This window comes from Carassius gibelio, chromosome B5, assembly GCF_023724105.1.
Source record: "Carassius gibelio isolate Cgi1373 ecotype wild population from Czech Republic chromosome B5, carGib1.2-hapl.c, whole genome shotgun sequence".
Taxonomy (NCBI): Eukaryota; Metazoa; Chordata; class Actinopteri; order Cypriniformes; family Cyprinidae; genus Carassius; species Carassius gibelio.
In genome coordinates this window covers 2,481,793-2,502,014 of record NC_068400.1, presented here as the reverse complement: position 1 = coordinate 2,502,014, position 20,222 = coordinate 2,481,793, and the positions used below count along the sequence as shown (strand labels likewise).

General features: G+C 37.5%; 1 long non-coding RNA gene across 1 annotated transcript in view; it reads right to left on the bottom strand.

Moving 5' to 3' along the window:
• The window catches only part of LOC127958279 (uncharacterized), an 80,419-nt gene extending 62,372 nt beyond the window's left edge, over positions 1 to 18,047 (bottom strand). The window contains exons 1-2 of the long non-coding RNA XR_008154005.1: positions 15,788 to 18,047; positions 2,877 to 3,322 (exon numbers count right to left, since the gene is read on the bottom strand). This is a non-coding gene — a long non-coding RNA (uncharacterized LOC127958279). The remainder of the gene's footprint in view (positions 1 to 2,876; positions 3,323 to 15,787) is intronic.
• Between the last annotated feature and the right edge of the window lie 2,175 nt (positions 18,048 to 20,222).

Here is a 20,222-nt window from a genome sequence, read left to right as displayed (position 1 = left end):
AACCGTTTGTCTGATTTTCACCAAAATTGAATCAGATCATCTTCAGACCGTGCTGACAAAAAGTTATGGATTTCGTGTCAATAGACGAAACCGTTTTTGTACAGCGCTGCTTCAGATGTCAGGCATCTTCACAAAATGAGTCTGAGGCTATATCTCTGCAAAGCCCATTAGTGGTCTTCCAGTGACATCTAGTGGTCGTAAATGCAATTTATCATACAACACTGTCTCTTTAACCTTTATAACTGTTATATGTTGTCTTAATTTCATTCCAAAGAAGCATACGCAATTTATGTATAATTTCACAGTCTAGATAATAGTACTGCACTGATTTTAAATAACCTAGATATGGCTGACAGTAAAAGAATAGAACAGAATTACAGACACACACAAACATGAAATGTTTAAACTACTATATTAATACTCAATAAGCATGCTTAAACCCACACACAGATGCACACATTTTGTTATATATATAGATAATTAAAATAAATGATGGGTGATAAAACCTATTGCAAGTCTTCTGTTTTTATGGGCTTCTATGTCATTTTTCAGGTTTCATTGCAATCATAATCTGGCATAATTATAAACATTAGATATATCTGTATGAATAAATTGGTAAACTTTGACTCAATGTGATCTGAAATGCTTGAACAGTAATATTAAATAATAGTAATATACATTTTTTCTAGATGAATCCCTCAACAAGCCCATAAACTGTAATGTTTTAGTCTTTAGTGAGCTCATTAGTGGTCTTCCGGTGACATCTAGTGGTTATAATTGCAATTTTTTATTCAACACTGGGTTTTGAAGCTTTATAAATATTACAGTGTTCTTTTTTACCTAATCTCTGTTAAATTTTGCATGATTGTTTAGAAAAAATACAGATCTAATGCATGTGTGATTATATTACCCCCTTTTTTTTTTGCAGTTTAATGCCATTCACAACAGAAATCTTTTGTTTTTTTAGGCCATTTTAACTGTTATAGCACCAGCTATTTTCTGATCTTAATGAAACTTTGCATGCTTGGTGGGTCATCTTTCACATGTTATAACCAAGTTTCATAAAGTTTTGAGTTTTTGTTTCAGTTTTATAGGCTTTAGGTTACATGTGGCCACGGCCCTTTCCTAAATGACCTCTTATAGCTAACCAAAGGACAAAATGCAACATATTTTTGAAAATTATTGATCTAGAGAGTCCAGAGAATATTATTGCAGTGGTTTGATCAAGACTGAACAAAAAACCAGGTGACCCAAAACATTCAAATTCGTGGACCAATTTTACGAAAAAGGCTATAACTCGGGAACAAAATGAGATATCTTCACCAAACTCAGAACTCATATGCATGAACAAAAACTTTAGTCAAATTATTATTTTTTTTCCATATCTGCCACTTGGTGGCGCTACAGGATGAAAAAAAATCAAATGGCTATAACTAAGCAACCGTTGATCCAATCAACTTGAAAATTGATATGGCCCAATGTGGCACAAGTGCTCTATGAGGAATTTCACTTATCTTAAAAAACATGGCCGCCATTGGCCAAACAACTTTAAGCACCTATTTGACAAGGTTAATGGAAGTCGATCTGAACGAAACTCGGTGGGCATGTTCGACTCATTGCCCTAAAGGTCTGTAAGTATTTTGAAAGAAATTGCCCGCAACATTGTCACCTCCCACAGAACACAACAAAGCGATTTGATTACAGCGCCACCTATTTTCCAAAAATGATAATGCATCATTTTACTGGAGTTTTACTGGCTGTTTCAATTACACTCTTCCAATAATTGCTTTTCTTACTCGTTGCATTTGGTCTGATGCTCCATGCCATGCTTAGCTCCTCGCTGTGGAACTTTTATTAACGATTTTCAGCCATTTCAATTACAATCATGCAATTATTAATTTCATTATTCATTGTTGCATTTGGTCTGATGCTACATATGCTTAGCTCCTGATGTTGCCGCTGGAATGCTTGGCCCCGTGATTGCTGCTTGCAGCTATATTTATTCTTCTTCTTCTTCTTCTTCTTCTTCCGCCGCAAGTCTATGGCAGCCCATAGAACCGATTGCGGGAAAGTTGTATAATTTGGCACACTGATAGAGGACAGTCCCAACATTAACTATAGCAAATTTGAAGTCTCTATCTCCTACTCTCTAGCGCCACCACTTGTCCAAACTTTCAATGTTTGTATGCTAATAACTTTTGAACCGTAAGCCAGAAAATGGAAATTCTTTTTTCCTCTGAATCCTTGGCTCATGCCAAGTCGAATGAACCCCAAAATTCAAAAATCGCAAGGTTTAGTTTTTTCGCTATTTTCAATTATTCGAAAAACCTACTTTTTCGAACTCGTCCTAGACGGTTAGTCCGATTGCCACGAAAATTGGCTCAGATCATCTTCAGACCATGCTGGCAAAAAGTTATGGAATTCAAGTTGATTCGTCCAACTGTTGTCGAATGACACGTAAACAAATTTGACGAAAAGCACGCAAACATGCACGTGAGGCTATATCCCGGCAACGGTTTGTCATATTGAGACCAAACATGGCGTGTGTTATAACAAGCATGAACTGAGACTACCTGCAGTGTTTCGACACAGCGCCACCTAGTGGTCAGGAGATATGAAAAATGCATATTTTGGCTTATAACTACTGAATGGTTTGGCCAAAAATCACACAACTGGTCTCTTTAGATTCAGTGAGTCATGTCGAGTCAAATGATATCCAATTTTCCTGTGTCGGCCATTTTAGGCGTCGGCCATTTTGAATTATGATTTAAAATGCTGTATTTTTTGAACGCAGCATCGTATCGTTTCGCAAATAATTACAAAAATATTCGGCTCCATGCCCTGAAGGTACTCAAAAAGTTTGGTGGCAGCGCCACCTTGTGGCCAATAGTTATAATGAAATATCACATAAATGCTAATAACTTTTGAATAAATTAGTCTATTAAAATTAAAATGGTCTCGCTATATTCTGTGGGTCATGCCGAGAGTATTGATACCAATAATGTGAAAATTGGCCTTACTTCCTGTCCGCCATTTTGCTTAATGTTGAAAACCTACTTTTTCGAACTCCTCCTAGACCGTTAGCCCAATTTTCACCAAATTTGACGTGCATCATCTTCAGACCATGCTGGCAAAAAGTTATGGATTTTGTGTCGATATACGTAACGGTTCTCATTTAGCGCATCAACGAATTTGCTGGAAGGGTGCCAAAATGCATTTGAGGCTGTATCTCTGCAACACTTTGACATATTTGCACCAAACTTTGTATGTGTCATCGCCACCTCACACTGACCATGCCACATAAATTTGGTAACAGCGCCACCTATTGGTCAAGAGTAATAAACCATTCATTAACCATGAGTAATTACACTTTTTAAAATGCTAATAACTTTTTAATGCATTAGCCTATTTGAAGGAAACTGGGCTCAAAATATTCCCTGGCTTATGCCGATAACATAGATACCAAATATACCACGGTAAGCTGAACTTCCGGTCCGCCATTTTGATTTATGTTGAAAACATACTTTTTCGAACTCCTGATCAACCGTATGTCCGATTTTCACCAAATTCGAATCAAATGATCTTCAGGCTATACTGATTCAAAGTTATGGATTTTGAGTCGATAGACAAAACCGTTTTCGCATACCACATCGACGAATTTGAGGCACAATGAGAAAATGACACTTGAGGCTGTATCCCTGGAATGCTTTGGCATATTGACACCAAACTTTGTGTGTGTCATTGAAAAGACATACAGAGTACACCAAATTGATTTTATAACAGTGTCACCTATTGGTCAAGCTTGATAAACCAAGTAATCATGCTACTAGAGGTGGTATTGGTGTTTTTTTTTTTTGCCATTTCAAATACAATAATTCCAAAATTGCTGTTATTGCTCATTAATGTATTTGGTGTGATGCTTTATGCGATGCTTAGCTACTACATTTGCCGTTGGAGTGCTTGGCCCCGTAATTGCTGCTTGCAGCTATATTTATTCTTCTTCTTCTTCTTCTTCTTCTTCTTCCGCCGCAAGTCTATGGCAGCCCATAGAACCGATTGCGGGAAAGTTGTATAATTTGGCACACTGATAGAGGACAGTCCCAACATTAACTATAGCAAATTTGAAGTCTCTATCTCCTACTCTCTAGCGCCACCACTTGTCCAAACTTTCAATGTTTGTATGCTAATAACTTTTGAACCGTAAGCCAGAAAATGGAAATTCTTTTTTCCTCTGAATCCTTGGCTCATGCAAAGTCGAATGAACCCCAAAATTCAAAAATCGCAAGGTTTAGTTTTTTCGCTATTTTCAATTATTCGAAAAACCTACTTTTTCGAACTCGTCCTAGACGGTTAGTCCGATTGCCACGAAAATTGGCTCAGATCATCTTCAGACCATGCTGGCAAAAAGTTATGGAATTCAAGTTGATTCGTCCAACTGTTGTCGAATGACACGTAAACAAATTTGACGAAAAGCACGCAAACATGCACGTGAGGCTATATCCCGGCAACGGTTTGTCATATTGAGACCAAACTTGGCGTGTGTTATAACAAGCATGAACTGAGACAACCTGCAGTGTTTCGACACAGCGCCACCTAGTGGTCAGGAGATATGAAAAATGCATATTTTGGCTCATAACTACTGAATGGTTTGGCCAAAAATCACACAACTGGTCTCTTTAGATTCAGTGAGTCATGTCGAGTCAAATGATATCCAATTTTCCTGTGTCGGCCATTTTAGGCGTCGGCCATTTTGAATTATGATTTAAAATGCTGTATTTTTTGAACGCAGCATCGTATCGTTTCGCAAATAATTACAAAAATATTCGGCTCCATGCCCTGAAGGTACTCAAAAAGTTTGGTGGCAGCGCCACCTTGTGGCCAATAGTTATAATGAAATATCACATAAATGCTAATAACTTTTGAATAAATTAGTCTATTAAAATTAAAATGGGCTCGCTATATTCTGTGGGTCATGCCGAGAGTATTGATACCAATAATGTGAAAATTGGCCTTACTTCCTGTCCGCCATTTTGCTTAATGTTGAAAACCTACTTTTTCGAACTCCTCCTAGACCGTTAGCCCAATTTTCACCAAATTTGACGTGCATCATCTTCTGACCATGCTGGCAAAAAGTTATGGATTTTGTGTCGATATACGTAACGGTTCTCATTTAGCGCATCAACGAATTTGCTGGAAGGGTGCCAAAATGCATTTGAGGCTGTATCTCTGCAACACTTTGACATATTTGCACCAAACTTTGTATGTGTCATCGCCACCTCACACTGACCATGCCACATAAATTTGGTAACAGCGCCACCTATTGGTCAAGAGTAATAAACCATTCATTAACCATGAGTAATTACACTTTTTAAAATGCTAATAACTTTTTAATGCATTAGCCTATTTGAAGGAAACTGGGCTCAAAATATTCCCTGGCTTATGCCGATAACATAGATACCAAATATACCACGGTAAGCTGAACTTCCGGTCCGCCATTTTAATTTATGTTGAAAACATACTTTTTCGAACTCCTGATCAACCGTATGTCCGATTTTCACCAAATTCGAATCAAATGATCTTCAGGCTATACTGATTCAAAGTTATGGATTTTGAGTCGATAGACAAAACCGTTTTCGCATACCACATCGACGAATTTGAGGCACAATGAGAAAATGACACTTGAGGCTGTATCCCTGGAATGCTTTGGCATATTGACACCAAACTTTGTGTGTGTCATTGAAAAGACACACAGAGTACACCAAATTGATTTTATAACAGTGTCACCTATTGGTCAAGCTTGATAAACCAAGTAATCATGCTACTAGAGGTGGTATTGGTGTTTTTTTTTTTTTTGCCATTTCAAATACAATAATTCCAAAATTGCTGTTATTGCTCATTAATGTATTTGGTGTGATGCTTTATGCGATGCTTAGCTACTACATTTGCCGTTGGAGTGCTTGGCCCCGTAATTGCTGCTTGCAGCTATATTTATTCTTCTTCTTCTTCTTCTTCTTCCGCCGCAAGTCTATGGCAGCCCATAGAACCGATTGCGGGAAAGTTGTATAATTTGGCACACTGATAGAGGACAGTCCCAACATTAACTATAGCAAATTTGAAGTCTCTATCTCCTACTCTCTAGCGCCACCACTTGTCCAAACTTTCAATGTTTGTATGCTAATAACTTTTGAACCGTAAGCCAGAAAATGGAAATTCTTTTTTCCTCTGAATCCTTGGCTCATGCCAAGTCGAATGAACCCCAAAATTTAAAAATCGCAAGGTTTAGTTTTTTCGCTATTTTCAATTATTCGAAAAACCTACTTTTTCGAACTCGTCCTAGACGGTTAGTCCGATTGCCACGAAAATTGGCTCAGATCATCTTCAGGCCATGCTGGCAAAAAGTTATGGAATTCAAGTTGATTCGTCCAACTGTTGTCGAATGACACGTAAACAAATTTGACGAAAAGCACGCAAAAATGCACGTGAGGCTATATCCTGGCAACGGTTTGTCATATTGAGACCAAACTTGGTGTGTGTTATAACAAGCATGAACTGAGACGACCTGCAGTGTTTCGACACAGCGCCACCTAGTGGTCAGGAGATATGAAAAATGCATATTTTGGCTTATAACTTCTGAATGGTTTGGCCAAAAATCACACAACTGGTCTCTTTAGATTCAATGCGTCATGTCGAGTCACATGATATCCAATTTTCCTGTGTCGGCCATTTTAGGCGTCGGCCATTTTGAATTATGAATTAAAATGCTGTATTTTTTGAACGCAGCATCGTATCGTTTCGCAAATAATTACAAAAATATTCGGCTCCATGCCCTGAAGGTACTCAAAAAGTTTGGTGGCAGCGCCACCTTGTGGCCAATAGTTATAACGAAATATCACATAAATGCTAATAACTTTTGAATAAATTAGTCTATTAAAATTAAAATGGTCTCGCTATATTCTGTGGGTCATGCCGAGAGTATTGATACCAATAATGTGAAAATTGGCCTTACTTCCTGTCCGCCATTTTGCTTAATGTTGAAAACCTACTTTTTCAAACTCCTCCTAGACCGTTAGCCCAATTTTCACCAAATTTGACGTGAATCATCTTCAGACCATGCTGGCAAAAAGTTATGGATTTCGTGTCGATATACGAAACGGTTCTCATTTAGCGCATCAACGAATTTGCTGGAAGGGTGCCAAAATGCATTTGAGGCTGTATCTCTGCAACACTTTGACATATTTGCACCAAACTTTGTATGTGTCATCGCAACCTCACACTGACCATGCCACATAAATTTGGTAACAGCGCCACCTATTGGTCAAGAGTAATAAACCATTCATTAACCATGAATAATTAAACTATAAAAAATGTTAATAACTTTTTATTGCATTAGCCTATTGCAATGAAACTGGTCTCAAAATATTCCCTGGCTTATGCCGACAACATAGATACCAAATATGCCAGAGTAAGCCGAACTTCCTGTCCGCTATTTTGATTTATGTTGAAAACCTACTTTTTCGAACTGCTCATCAACCGTTAGTCCGATTTTCACCAAAATTGAATCAGATGATCTTCAGACTATGCTGACTCAAAGTTATGGATTTTGTGTCGATAGACAAAACCGTTTTCGCATACCACAGCGACGAATTTGAGGCACAATGAGAAAATGACACTTGAGGCTGTATCTCTGGAATGCTTTGGCATATTGACACCAAACTTTGTGTGTGTCATTGAAAAGTCACACAGAGTACACCAAATTGATTTTATAACAGTGCTGACTATTGGTCAAACTTGATAAGCCAAGTAATCATGCTAATAGAGGTTGTATTATGATTTTTATTTAGCCATTTCAATTACAATAATCCTAAAATTGCTGTTATTGCTCATTAATGTATTTGGTGTGATGAGCGTGCTGACAAAAAGTTATGGATTTCGTGTCAATAGACGAAACCGTTTTTGTACAGCGCTGCTTCAGATGTCAGGCATCTTCACAAAATGAGTCTGAGGCTATTTCTCTGCAAAGCTTTGTTGTAATTAAGCCAAACTTGTGTGTGCCATTGTCTAACATGGAGAATAGGCTCACAGACACTCACACACAGAAATGAAATGGTTCAACTATTATATGAATAATCAATAAGCATGATTACACACACACACACACACACACACACACACAGAGAGAAGTACATGCCCACACATTTTGTTGTATGTAGATATTTGAAATAAATTATAGGTGACACACAACTCACAGAAAGACTTCTTTTCTTACATTTCTATGTCAGGTTTCATTGCATTCATATTCTGACATAATAGTAAACATTTGATATACATGTATGAATAAATTGTTGAACTTTCACTCAATGTGATCTTAAATGCTTGAACAGTAATATTAAATAATAGTAATATATATTTTTCTAGATGAATCAATCATCGAGACAATGAACTGTAATGTTTTAGTCTTTAGTGAGCCCATAAGTGGTCTTCCGGTGACATCTAGTGGTCGTAAATGCAATTTATCATACAACACTGTCTCTTTAACCTTTATAACTGTTATATGTTGTCTTAATTTCATTCCAAAGAAGCATACGCAATTTATGTATAATTTCACAGTCTAGATAATAGTACTGCACTGATTTTAAATAACCTAGATATGGCTGACAGTAAAAGAATAGAACAGAATTACAGACACACACAAACATGAAATGTTTAAACTACTATATTAATACTCAATAAGCATGCTTAAACCCACACACAGATGCACACATTTTGTTATATATATAGATAATTAAAATAAATGATGGGTGATAAAACCTATTGCAAGTCTTCTGTTTTTATGGGCTTCTATGTCATTTTTCAGGTTTCATTGCAATCATAATCTGGCATAATTATAAACATTAGATATATCTGTATGAATAAATTAGTAAACTTTGACTCAATGTGATCTGAAATGCTTGAACAGTAATATTAAATAATAGTAATATACATTTTTTCTAGATGAATCCCTCAACAAGCCCATAAACTGTAATGTTTTAGTCTTTACTGAGCTCATTAGTGGTCTTCCGGTGACATCTAGTGGTTATAATTGCAATTTTTTATTCAACACTGGGTTTTGAAGCTTTATAAATATTACAGTGTTCTTTTTTTACCTAATCTCTGTTAAATTTTGCATGATTGTTTAGAAAAAATACAGATCTAATGCATGTGTGATTATATTACCCCTTTTTTTTTTGCAGTTTAATGCCATTCACAACAGAAATCTTTTCTTTTTTAGGCCATTTTAACTGTTATAGCACCAGCTATTTTCTGATCTTAATGAAACTTTGCATGCTTGGTGGGTCATCTTTCACATGTTATAACCAAGTTTCATAAAGTTTTGAGTTTTTGTTTCAGTTTTATAGGCTTTAGGTTACATGTGGCCACGGCCCTTTCCTAAATGACCTCTTATAGCTAACCAAAGGACAAAATGCAACATATTTTTGAAAATTATTGATCTAGAGAGTCCAGAGAATATTACTGCAGTGGTTTGATCAAGACTGAACAAAAAACCAGGTGACCCAAAACATTCAAATTCGTGGACCAATTTTACGAAAAAGGCTATAACTCGGGAACAAAATGAGATATCTTCACCAAACTCAGAACTCATATGCATGAACAAAAACTTTAGTCAAATTATTATTTTTTTTCCATATCTGCCACTTGGTGGCGCTACAGGATGAAAAAAAATCAAATGGCTATAACTAAGCAACCGTTGATCCAATCAACTTGAAAATTGATATGGCCCAATGTGGCACAAGTGCTCTATGAGGAATTTCACTTATCTTAAAAAACATGGCCGCCATTGGCCAAACAACTTTAAGCACCTATTTGACAAGGTCAATGGAAGTCGATCGGAACAAAACTCGGTGGGCATGTTCGACTCATTGCCCTAAAGGTCTGTAAGTATTTTGAAAGAAATTGCCCACAACATTGTCACCTCCCACAGAACACAACAAAGCGATTTGATTACAGCGCCACCTATTTTCCAAAAATGATAATGCATCATTTTACTGGAGTTTTACTGGCTGTTTCAATTACACTCTTCCAATAATTGCTTTTCTTACTCGTTGCATTTGTTCTGATGCTCCATGCCATGCTTAGCTCCTCGCTGTGGAACTTTTATTAACGATTTTCAGCCATTTCAATTACAATCATGCAATTATTAATTTCATTATTCATTGTTGCATTTGGTCTGATGCTACATATGCTTAGCTCCTGATGTTGCCGCTGGAATGCTTGGCCCCGTGATTGCTGCTTGCAGCTATATTTATTATTCTTCTTCTTCCACCCCAAGTCTATGGTAGCCCATAGAACCAATTGCGGGAAAGTTGTATAATTTGGCACACTAATAGAGGACTGTCTGAACATTAACCGTAGCAAATTTGAAGTCTCTAACTCAAACTCTCTAGCGCCACCAATTGTCTAAACTTTCAAAAACTTGATGCTAATAACTCTTGAACCGTAAGCCACAAAATGAAAATTCTTTTTTCCTGTGATTCCTTGGCTCATGCCGAGTCGAATGGACACCGAAATTCAAAAATCGCAAGGCTTAGTTTTTTCGCTATCGTCAATTGTTCGTAAAACCTACTTTTTCGAACTCGTCCTAGGCCGTTACACCGATTGTCACGAAAATTGAATCAGATAATCTTCAGACCATGCTGGCAAAAAGTTATGGAATTCAAGTTGATTTCTCAAACCGTTTCCGAATAGCTCATGAACGAATTCTTCGAAAAGCACGCAAACGTGAACGTGAGGCTATATCTCCGCAACGGTTTGGCCTATTGAGACCAATCTTGGTGGGTCTTATAACAACCATTCCCTGGGACTACCTGCAGTGTTTCGGCGCTGTGCCCCCTAGTGGTCAGGAGATATGAACAATTCATGTTTTTGCTCATAACTTCTGAACGGTTTTGCCAAAAATCACAAAAGTGGTGTCTTTAGATTCAGTGCATCATTCCGAGTCGAATGATACCGAATTTTCCCAATTCGGCCATTTTGGGCGTCGGCCATTTTGGATTTAGTTGTAAATTGCTGTATCTTAAGAATGAAGTTCCGTATCGTTTCGCAAATAATTACAAAAATGTCCGGCTCTATGCCCTGAATGTACACAAAAAAATTGGGGGCAGCGCCACCTTGTGGTCAATAGTTATAACGATTTTTTCGAAAAATGCTAATAACTTTTGCATACATTAGCCTATTGTAACAAAGCTGATGTTGATAGATTCCTTGGGTCATGCCGAGAACACCGATACCCCATTTGTCAATTTTGGCAAAATTTCCTGTCCGCCATTTTGATTCATGTTGAAAACCTACTTTTTCGAACTCCTCCTAGACCGTTGCTCAGATTTTCACCAAATTTGATTTGGATCATCTTCAGACCATGCTGGCAAAAAGTTATGGAATTTGTGTCGATACACGTAACCGTTTTCAATTAGCGTACCAACGAATATGCTGGAAAGATGCCAAACTGCATCTGAGGCTGTATCTCTGCAAAGGTTGGAGATATTTACACAAAACTTAATATGTGACATTGTCACATCACATTGACCACGCCACATCATTTTGGTCACAGCGCCACCTATTGGTCAAGAGTAATAAACCAATCAATAACCGCTAATTATTACATTTCCAATAATGCTAATAACTTTTGATTGCATTAGCCTATTATCATGAAACATGTCTCAAAATGTTCCTTGGGACATGCCGACAACATACATACCAATTATGTCATATTAAGCAAAACTTCCTGTCCGCCATTTTGATTCATGTTGAAAACCTTTTTTTTTAAACTCATCCTCAACCGTTTGTCTGATTTTCTCCAAAATTGAATCAGATCATCTTCAGACCGTGCTGACAAAAAGTTATGGATTTCGTGTCAATAGACGAAACCGTTTTTGTACAGCGCTGCTTCAGATGTCAGGCATCTTCACAAAATGAGTCTGAGGCTATATCTCTGCAAAGCTTTGTTGTAATTAAGCCAAACTTGTGTGTGCCATTGTCTAACATGGAGAATAGGCTCACAGACACTCACACACAGAAATGAAATGGTTCAACTATTATATGAATAATCAATAAGCATGATTACACACACACACAGAGAGAAGTACATGCCCACACATTTTGTTGTATGTAGATATTTGAAATAAATTATAGGTGACACACAACTCACAGAAAGACTTCTTTTCTTACATTTCTATGTCAGGTTTCATTGCATTCATATTCTGACATAATAGTAAACATTTGATATACATGTATGAATAAATTGTTGAACTTTCACTCAATGTGATCTTAAATGCTTGAACAGTAATATTAAATAATAGTAATATATATTTTTCTAGATGAATCAATCATCGAGACAATGAACTGTAATGTTTTAGTCTTTAGTGAGCCCATTAGTGGTCTTCCAGTGACATCTGGTGGTCGTAAATGCAATTTATCATACAACACTGTCTCTTTAACCTTTATAACTGTTATATGTTGTCTTAATTTCATTCCAAAGAAGCATACGCAATTTATGTATAATTTCACAGTCTAGATAATAGTACTGCACTGATTTTAAATAACCTAGATATGGCTGACAGTAAAAGAATAGAACAGAATTACAGACACACACAAACATGAAATGTTTAAACTACTATATTAATACTCAATAAGCATGCTTAAACCCACACACAGATGCACACATTTTGTTATATATATAGATAATTAAAATAAATGACGGGTGATAAAACCTATTGCAAGTCTTCTGTTTTTATGGGCTTCTATGTCATTTTTCAGGTTTCATTGCAATCATAATCTGGCATAATTATAAACATTAGATATATCTGTATGAATAAATTGGTAAACTTTGACTCAATGTGATCTGAAATGCTTGAACAGTAATATTAAATAATAGTAATATACATTTTTTCTAGATGAATCCCTCAACAAGCCCATAAACTGTAATGTTTTAGTCTTTAGTGAGCTCATTAGTGGTCTTCCGGTGACATCTAGTGGTTATAATTGCAATTTTTTATTCAACACTGGGTTTTGAAGCTTTATAAATATTACAGTGTTCTTTTTTACCTAATCTCTGTTAAATTTTGCATGATTGTTTAGAAAAAATACAGATCTAATGCATGTGTGATTATATTACCCCTTTTTTTTTGCAGTTTAATGCCATTCACAACAGAAATCTTTTGTTTTTTAGGCCTGTTTAACTGTTATAGCACCAGCTATTTTCTGATCTTAATGAAACTTTGCATGCTTGGTGGGTCATCTTTCACATGTTATAACCAAGTTTCATAAAGTTTTGAGTTTTTGTTTCAGTTTTATAGGCTTTAGGTTACATGTGGCCACGGCCCTTTCCTAAATGACCTCTTATAGCTAACCAAAGGACAAAATGCAACATATTTTTGAAAATTATTGATCTAGAGAGTCCAGAGAATATTATTGCAGTGGTTTGATCAAGACTGAACAAAAAACCAGGTGACCCGAAACATTCAAATTCGTGGACCAATTTTACGAAAAAGGCTATAACTCGGGAACAAAATGAGATATCTTCACCAAACTCAGAACTCATATGCATGAACAAAAACTTTAGTCAAATTATTATTATTTTTCCATATCTGCCACTTGGTGGCGCTACAGGATGAAAAAAAATCAAATGGCTATAACTAAGCAACCGTTGATCCAATCAACTTGAAAATTGATATGGCCCAATGTGGCACAAGTGCTCTATGAGGAATTTCACTTAAAAAACATGGCCGCCATTGGCCAAACAACTTTAAGCACCTATTTGACAAGGTTAATGGAAGTCGATCGGAACGAAACTCGGTGGGCATGTTCGACTCATTGCCCTAAAGGTCTGTAAGTATTTTGAAAGAAATTGCCCACAACATTGTCACCTCCCACAGAACACAACAAAGCGATTTGATTACAGCGCCACCTATTTTCCAAAAATGATAATGCATCATTTTACTGGAGTTTTACTGGCTGTTTCCATTACACTCTTCCAATAATTGCTTTTCTTACTCGTTGCATTTGGTCTGATGTTCCATGCCATGCTTAGCTCCTCGCTGTGGAACTTTTATTAACGATTTTCAGCCATTTCAATTACAATCATGCAATTATTAATTTCATTATTCATTGTTGCATTTGGTCTGATGCTACATATGCTTAGCTCCTGATGTTGCCGCTGGAATGCTTGGCCCCGTGATTGCTGCTTGCAGCTATATTTAGGGGCCAAGCACCGAAGGTGCGAAGGCACCTATTGTGTTTGTTGGCGTTATTAGGGGCCAAGCACCGAAGGTGCGTAGGCACCTATTGTAATCGTTGGCGTTATTATTAGGGGCCAAGCACCGAAGGTGCGTAGGCACCTATTGTTTTCGTTGGCGTTATTAGGGGCCAAGCACCGAAGGTGCGTAGGCACCTATTGTAATCGTTGGCGTTATTATTATTCTTCTTCTTCTTCTTCTTCTTCCGCCGCAAGTCTATGGCAGCCCATAGAACCGATTGCGGGAAAGTTGTATAATTTGGCACACTGATAGAGGACAGTCCCAACATTAACTATAGCAAATTTGAAGTCTCTATCTCCTACTCTCTAGCGCCACCACTTGTCCAAACTTTCAATGTTTGTATGCTAATAACTTTTGAACCGTAAGCCAGAAAATGGAAATTCTTTTTTCCTCTGAATCCTTGGCTCATGCCAAGTCGAATGAACCCCAAAATTCAAAAATCGCAAGGTTTAGTTTTTTCGCTATTTTCAATTATTCGAAAAACCTACTTTTTCGAACTCGTCCTAGACGGTTAGTCCGATTGCCACGAAAATTGGCACAGATCATCTTCAGACCATGCTGGCACAAAGTTATGGAATTCAAGTTGATTCGTACAACTGTTGTCGAATGACACGTAAACAAATTTGACGAAAAGCACGCAAACATGCACGTGAGGCTATATCCCGGCAACGGTTGGTCATATTGAGACCAAACTTGGCATGTGTTATAACCAGCATGAACTGAGACTACCTGCAGTGTTTCGACACAGCGCCACCTAGTGGTCAGGAGATATGAAAAATGCATATTTTGGCTTATAACTACTGAATGGTTTGGCCAAAAATCACACAACTGGTCTCTTTAGATTCAGTGAGTCATGTCGAGTCAAATGATATCCAATTTTCCTGTGTCGGCCATTTTAGGCGTCGGCCATTTTGAATTATGATTTAAAATGCTGTATTTTTTGAACGCAGCATCGTATCGTTTCGCAAACAATTACAAAAATATTCGGCTCCATGCCCTGAAGGTACTCAAAAAGTTTGGTGGCAGCGCCACCTTGTGGCCAATAGTTATAATGAAATATCACATAAATGCTAATAACTTTTGAATAAATTAGTCTATTAAAATTAAAATGGTCTCACTATATTCTGTGGGTCATGCCGAGAGTATTGATACCAATAATGTGAAAATTGGCCATACTTCCTGTCCGCCATTTTGCTTAATGTTGAAAACCTACTTTTTCGAACTCCTCCTAGACCGTTAGCCCAATTTTCACCAAATTTGACGTGAATCATCTTCAAACCATGCTGGCAAAAAGTTATGGATTTCGTGTCGATATACGTAACGGTTCTCATTTAGCGCATCAACGAATTTGCTGGAAGGGTGCCAAAATGCATTTGAGGCTGTATCTCTGCAACACTTTCACATATTTGCACCAAACTTTGTATGTGTCATCGCCACCTCACACTGACCATGCCACATAAATTTGGTAACAGCGCCACCTATTGGTCAAGAGTAATAAACCATTCATTAACCATGAGTAATTACACTTTTTAAAATGCTAATAACTTTTTATTGCATTAGCCTATTTGAAGGAAACTGGGCTCAAAATATTCCCTGGCTTATGCCGATAACATAGATACCAAATATACCACAGTAAGCTGAACTTCCGGTCCGCCATTTTGATTTATGTTGAAAACATACTTTTTCGAACTCCTCATCAACCGTATGTCCGATTTTCACCAAATTCGAATCAAATGATCTTCAGACTATACTGATTCAAAGTTATGGATTTTGAGTCGATAGACAAAACCGTTTTCGCATACCACATCGACGAATTTGAGGCACAATGAGAAAATGACACTTGAGGCTGTATCCCTGGAATGCTTTGGCATATTGACACCAAACTTTGTGTGTGTCATTGAAAAGTCACACAGAGTACACCAAATTGATTTTATAACAGTGCCACCTATTGGTCAAGCTTGATAAGCCAAGTAATCATGCTACTAGAGGTGGTATTGTTTTTTTTGTTTTTTTTTGCCATTTCAAATACAATAATTCCAAAATTGCAGTTATTGCTCATTAATGTATTTGGTGTGATGCTTCATGCGATGCTTAGCTCCTACATTTGCCGTTGGAGTGCTTGGCCCCGTAATTGCTGCTTGCAGCTATATTTAGGGGCCAAGCACCGAAGGTGCGTAGGCACCTATTGTAATCGTTGGCGTTATTATTATTCTTCTTCTTCTTCTTCTTCTTCCGCCGCAAGTCTATGGCAGCCCATAGAACCGTTTGCGGGAAAGTTGTATAATTTGGCACACTGATAGAGGACAGTCCCAACATTAACTATAGCAAATTTGAAGCCTCTAACTCCTACTCTCTAGCGCCACCACTTGTCCAAACTTTCAATGTTTGTATGCTAATAACTTTTGAACCGTAAGCCAGAAAATGGAAATTCTTTTTTCCTCTGAATCCTTGGCTCAGGCCAAGTCGAATGAACCCTAAAATTCAAAAATCGCAAGGTTTAGTTTTTTCGCTATTTTCAATTATTCGAAAAACCTACTTTTTCGAACTCGTCCTAGACGGTTAGTCCGATTGCCACGAAAATTGGCTCAGATCATCTTCAGACCATGCTGGCAAAAAGTTATGGAATTCAAGTTGATTCGTCCAACTGTTGTCGAATGACACGTAAACAAATTTGACGAAAAGCACGCAAACATGCACGTGAGGCTATATCCCGGCAACGGTTTCTCATATTGAGACCAAACTTGGCGTGTGTTATAACAAGCATGAACTGAGACTACCTGCTGTGTTTCGACACAGCGCCACCTAGTGGTCAGGAGATATGAAAAATGCATATTTTGACTTATAACTACTGAATGGTTTGGCCAAAAATCACACAACTGGTCTCTTTAGATTCAGTGAGTCATGTCGAGTCGAATGATATCCAATTTTCCTGTGTCGGCCATTTTAGGCGTCGGCCATTTTGAATTATGTTTCAAAATGCTGTATTTTTTGAACGCAGCATCGTATCGTTTCGCAAATAATTACAAAAATATTCGGCTCCATGCCCTGAAGGTACTCAAAAAGTTTGGTGGCAGCGCCACCTTGTGGCCAATAGTTATAATGAAATATCACATAAACGCTAATAACTTTTGAATAAATTAGTCTATTAAAATTAAAATGGTCTCGCTATATTCTGTGGGTCATGCCGAGAGTATTGATACCAATAATGTGAAAATTGGCCTTACTTCCTGTCCGCCATTTTGCTTAATGTTGAAAACCTACTTTTTCGAACTCCTCCTAGACCGTTGCTCAGATTTTCACCAAATTTGACGTGAATCATCTTCAGACCATGCTGGCAAAAAGTTATGGATTTTGTGTCGATATACGTAACGGTTCTCATTTAGCGCATCAACGAATTTGCTGGAAGGGTGCCAAAATGCATTTGAGGCTGTATCTCTGCAACACTTTGACATATTTGCACCAAACTTTGTATGTGTCATCGCCACCTCACACTGACCATGCCACATAAATTTGGTAACAGCGCCACCTATTGGTCAAGAGTAATAAACCATTCATTATCCATGAGTAATTACACTTTTTAAAATGCTAATAACTTTTTAGTCCATTAGCCTATTGCAACGAAACTGGGCTCAAAATATTCCCTGGCTTATGCCGATAACATAGATACCAAATATGCCAGTGTTTACTGAAGTTCCGGTCCACCATTTTGATTTATGTGGAAAACCTACTTTTTCGAACTCCTCATGAACCGAATGTCCAATTTTCACCAAATTCGAATCAGATGATCTTCAGACTATGTTGACACAAAGTTATGGTTTTTGTGTCGATAGACAAAACCGTTTTCGCATACCAAAGCGACGAAGTTGAAACACAATGACAAAATGACACTTGAGGCTGCATCTCTGGAATGCTGTGGCATATTAACACCAAACTTTGTGTGTGTCATTGAAAAGTCAAACAGAGTACACCAAATTGATTTCATAACAGTGCCACCTATTGGTCAAACTTTATAAGCCAAGTAATCATGCTACTAGAGGTGGTATTATGATTTTTTTTTTTGCCATTTCAATTACAATAATTCCAAAATTACTGTTATTGCTCATTAATGTATTTGGTGTGATGCTTCATGCCATGCTTAGCTCCTACATTTGCCGTTGGAGTGCTTGGCCCCGTAATTGCTGCTTGCAGCTATATTTATTCTTCTTCTTCTTCTTCTTCTTCTTCTTCCGCCGCAAGTCTATGGCAGCCCATAGAACCGATTGCGGGAAAGTTGTATAATTTGGCACACTGATAGAGGACAGTCCCAACATTAACTATAGCAAATTTGAAGTCTCTATCTCCTACTCTCTAGCGCCACCACTTGTCCAAACTTTCAATGTTTGTATGCTAATAACTTTTGAACCGTAAGCCAGTTTTTTCGCTATTTTCAATTATTCGAAAAACCTACTTTTTCGAACTCGTCCTAGATGGTTAGTCCGATTGCCACGAAAATTGGCTCAGATCATCTTCAGACCATGTTGGCAAAAAGTTATGGAATTCAAGTTGATTCGTCCAACTGTTGTCGAATGACACGTAAACAAATTTGACGAAAAGCACGCAAACATGCACGTGAGGCTATATCCCGGCAACGGTTTGTCATATTGAGACCAAACTTGGCGTGTGTTATAACAAGCATGAACTGAGACTACCTGCAGTGTTTCGACACAGCGCCACCTAGTGGTCAGGAGATATGAAAAATGCATATTTTGGCTTATAACTACTGAATGGTTTGGCCAAAAATCACACAACTGGTCTCTTTAGATTCAGTGAGTCATGTCGAGTCAAATGATATCCAATTTTCCTGTGTCGGCCATTTTAGGCGTCGGCCATTTTGAATTATGATTTAAAATGCTGTATTTTTTGAACGCAGCATCGTATCGTTTCGCAAATAATTACAAAAATATTCGGCTCCATGCCCTGAAGGTACTCAAAAAGTTTGGTGGCAGCGCCACCTTGTGGCCAATAGTTATAATGAAATATCACATAAATGCTAATAACTTTTGAATAAATTAGTCTATTAAAATTAAAATGGTCTCGCTATATTCTGTGGGTCATGCCGAGAGTATTGATACCAATAATGTGAAAATTGGCCTTACTTCCTGTCCGCCATTTTGCTTAATGTTGAAAACCTACTTTTTCGAACTCCTCCTAGACCGTTAGCCCAATTTTCACCAAATTTGACGTGCATCATCTTCAGACCATGCTGGCAAAAAGTTATGGATTTTGTGTCGATATACGTAACGGTTCTCATTTAGCGCATCAACGAATTTGCTGGAAGGGTGCCAAAATGCATTTGAGGCTGTATCTCTGCAACACTTTGACATATTTGCACCAAACTTTGTATGTGTCATCGCCACCTCACACTGACCATGCCACATAAATTTGGTAACAGCGCCACCTATTGGTCAAGAGTAATAAACCATTCATTAACCATGAGTAATTACACTTTTTAAAATGCTAATAACTTGTTAATGCATTAGCCTATTTGAAGGAAACTGGGCTCAAAATATTCCCTGGCTTATGCCGATAACATAGATACCAAATATACCACGGTAAGCTGAACTTCCGGTCCGCCATTTTGATTTATGTTGAAAACATACTTTTTCGAACTCCTGATCAACCGTATGTCCGATTTTCACCAAATTCGAATCAAATGATCTTCAGGCTATACTGATTCAAAGTTATGGATTTTGAGTCGATAGACAAAACCGTTTTCGCATACCACATCGACGAATTTGAGGCACAATGAGAAAATGACACTTGAGGCTGTATCCCTGGAATGCTTTGGCATATTGACACCAAACTTTGTGTGTGTCATTGAAAAGACACACAGAGTACACCAAATTGATTTTATAACAGTGTCACCTATTGGTC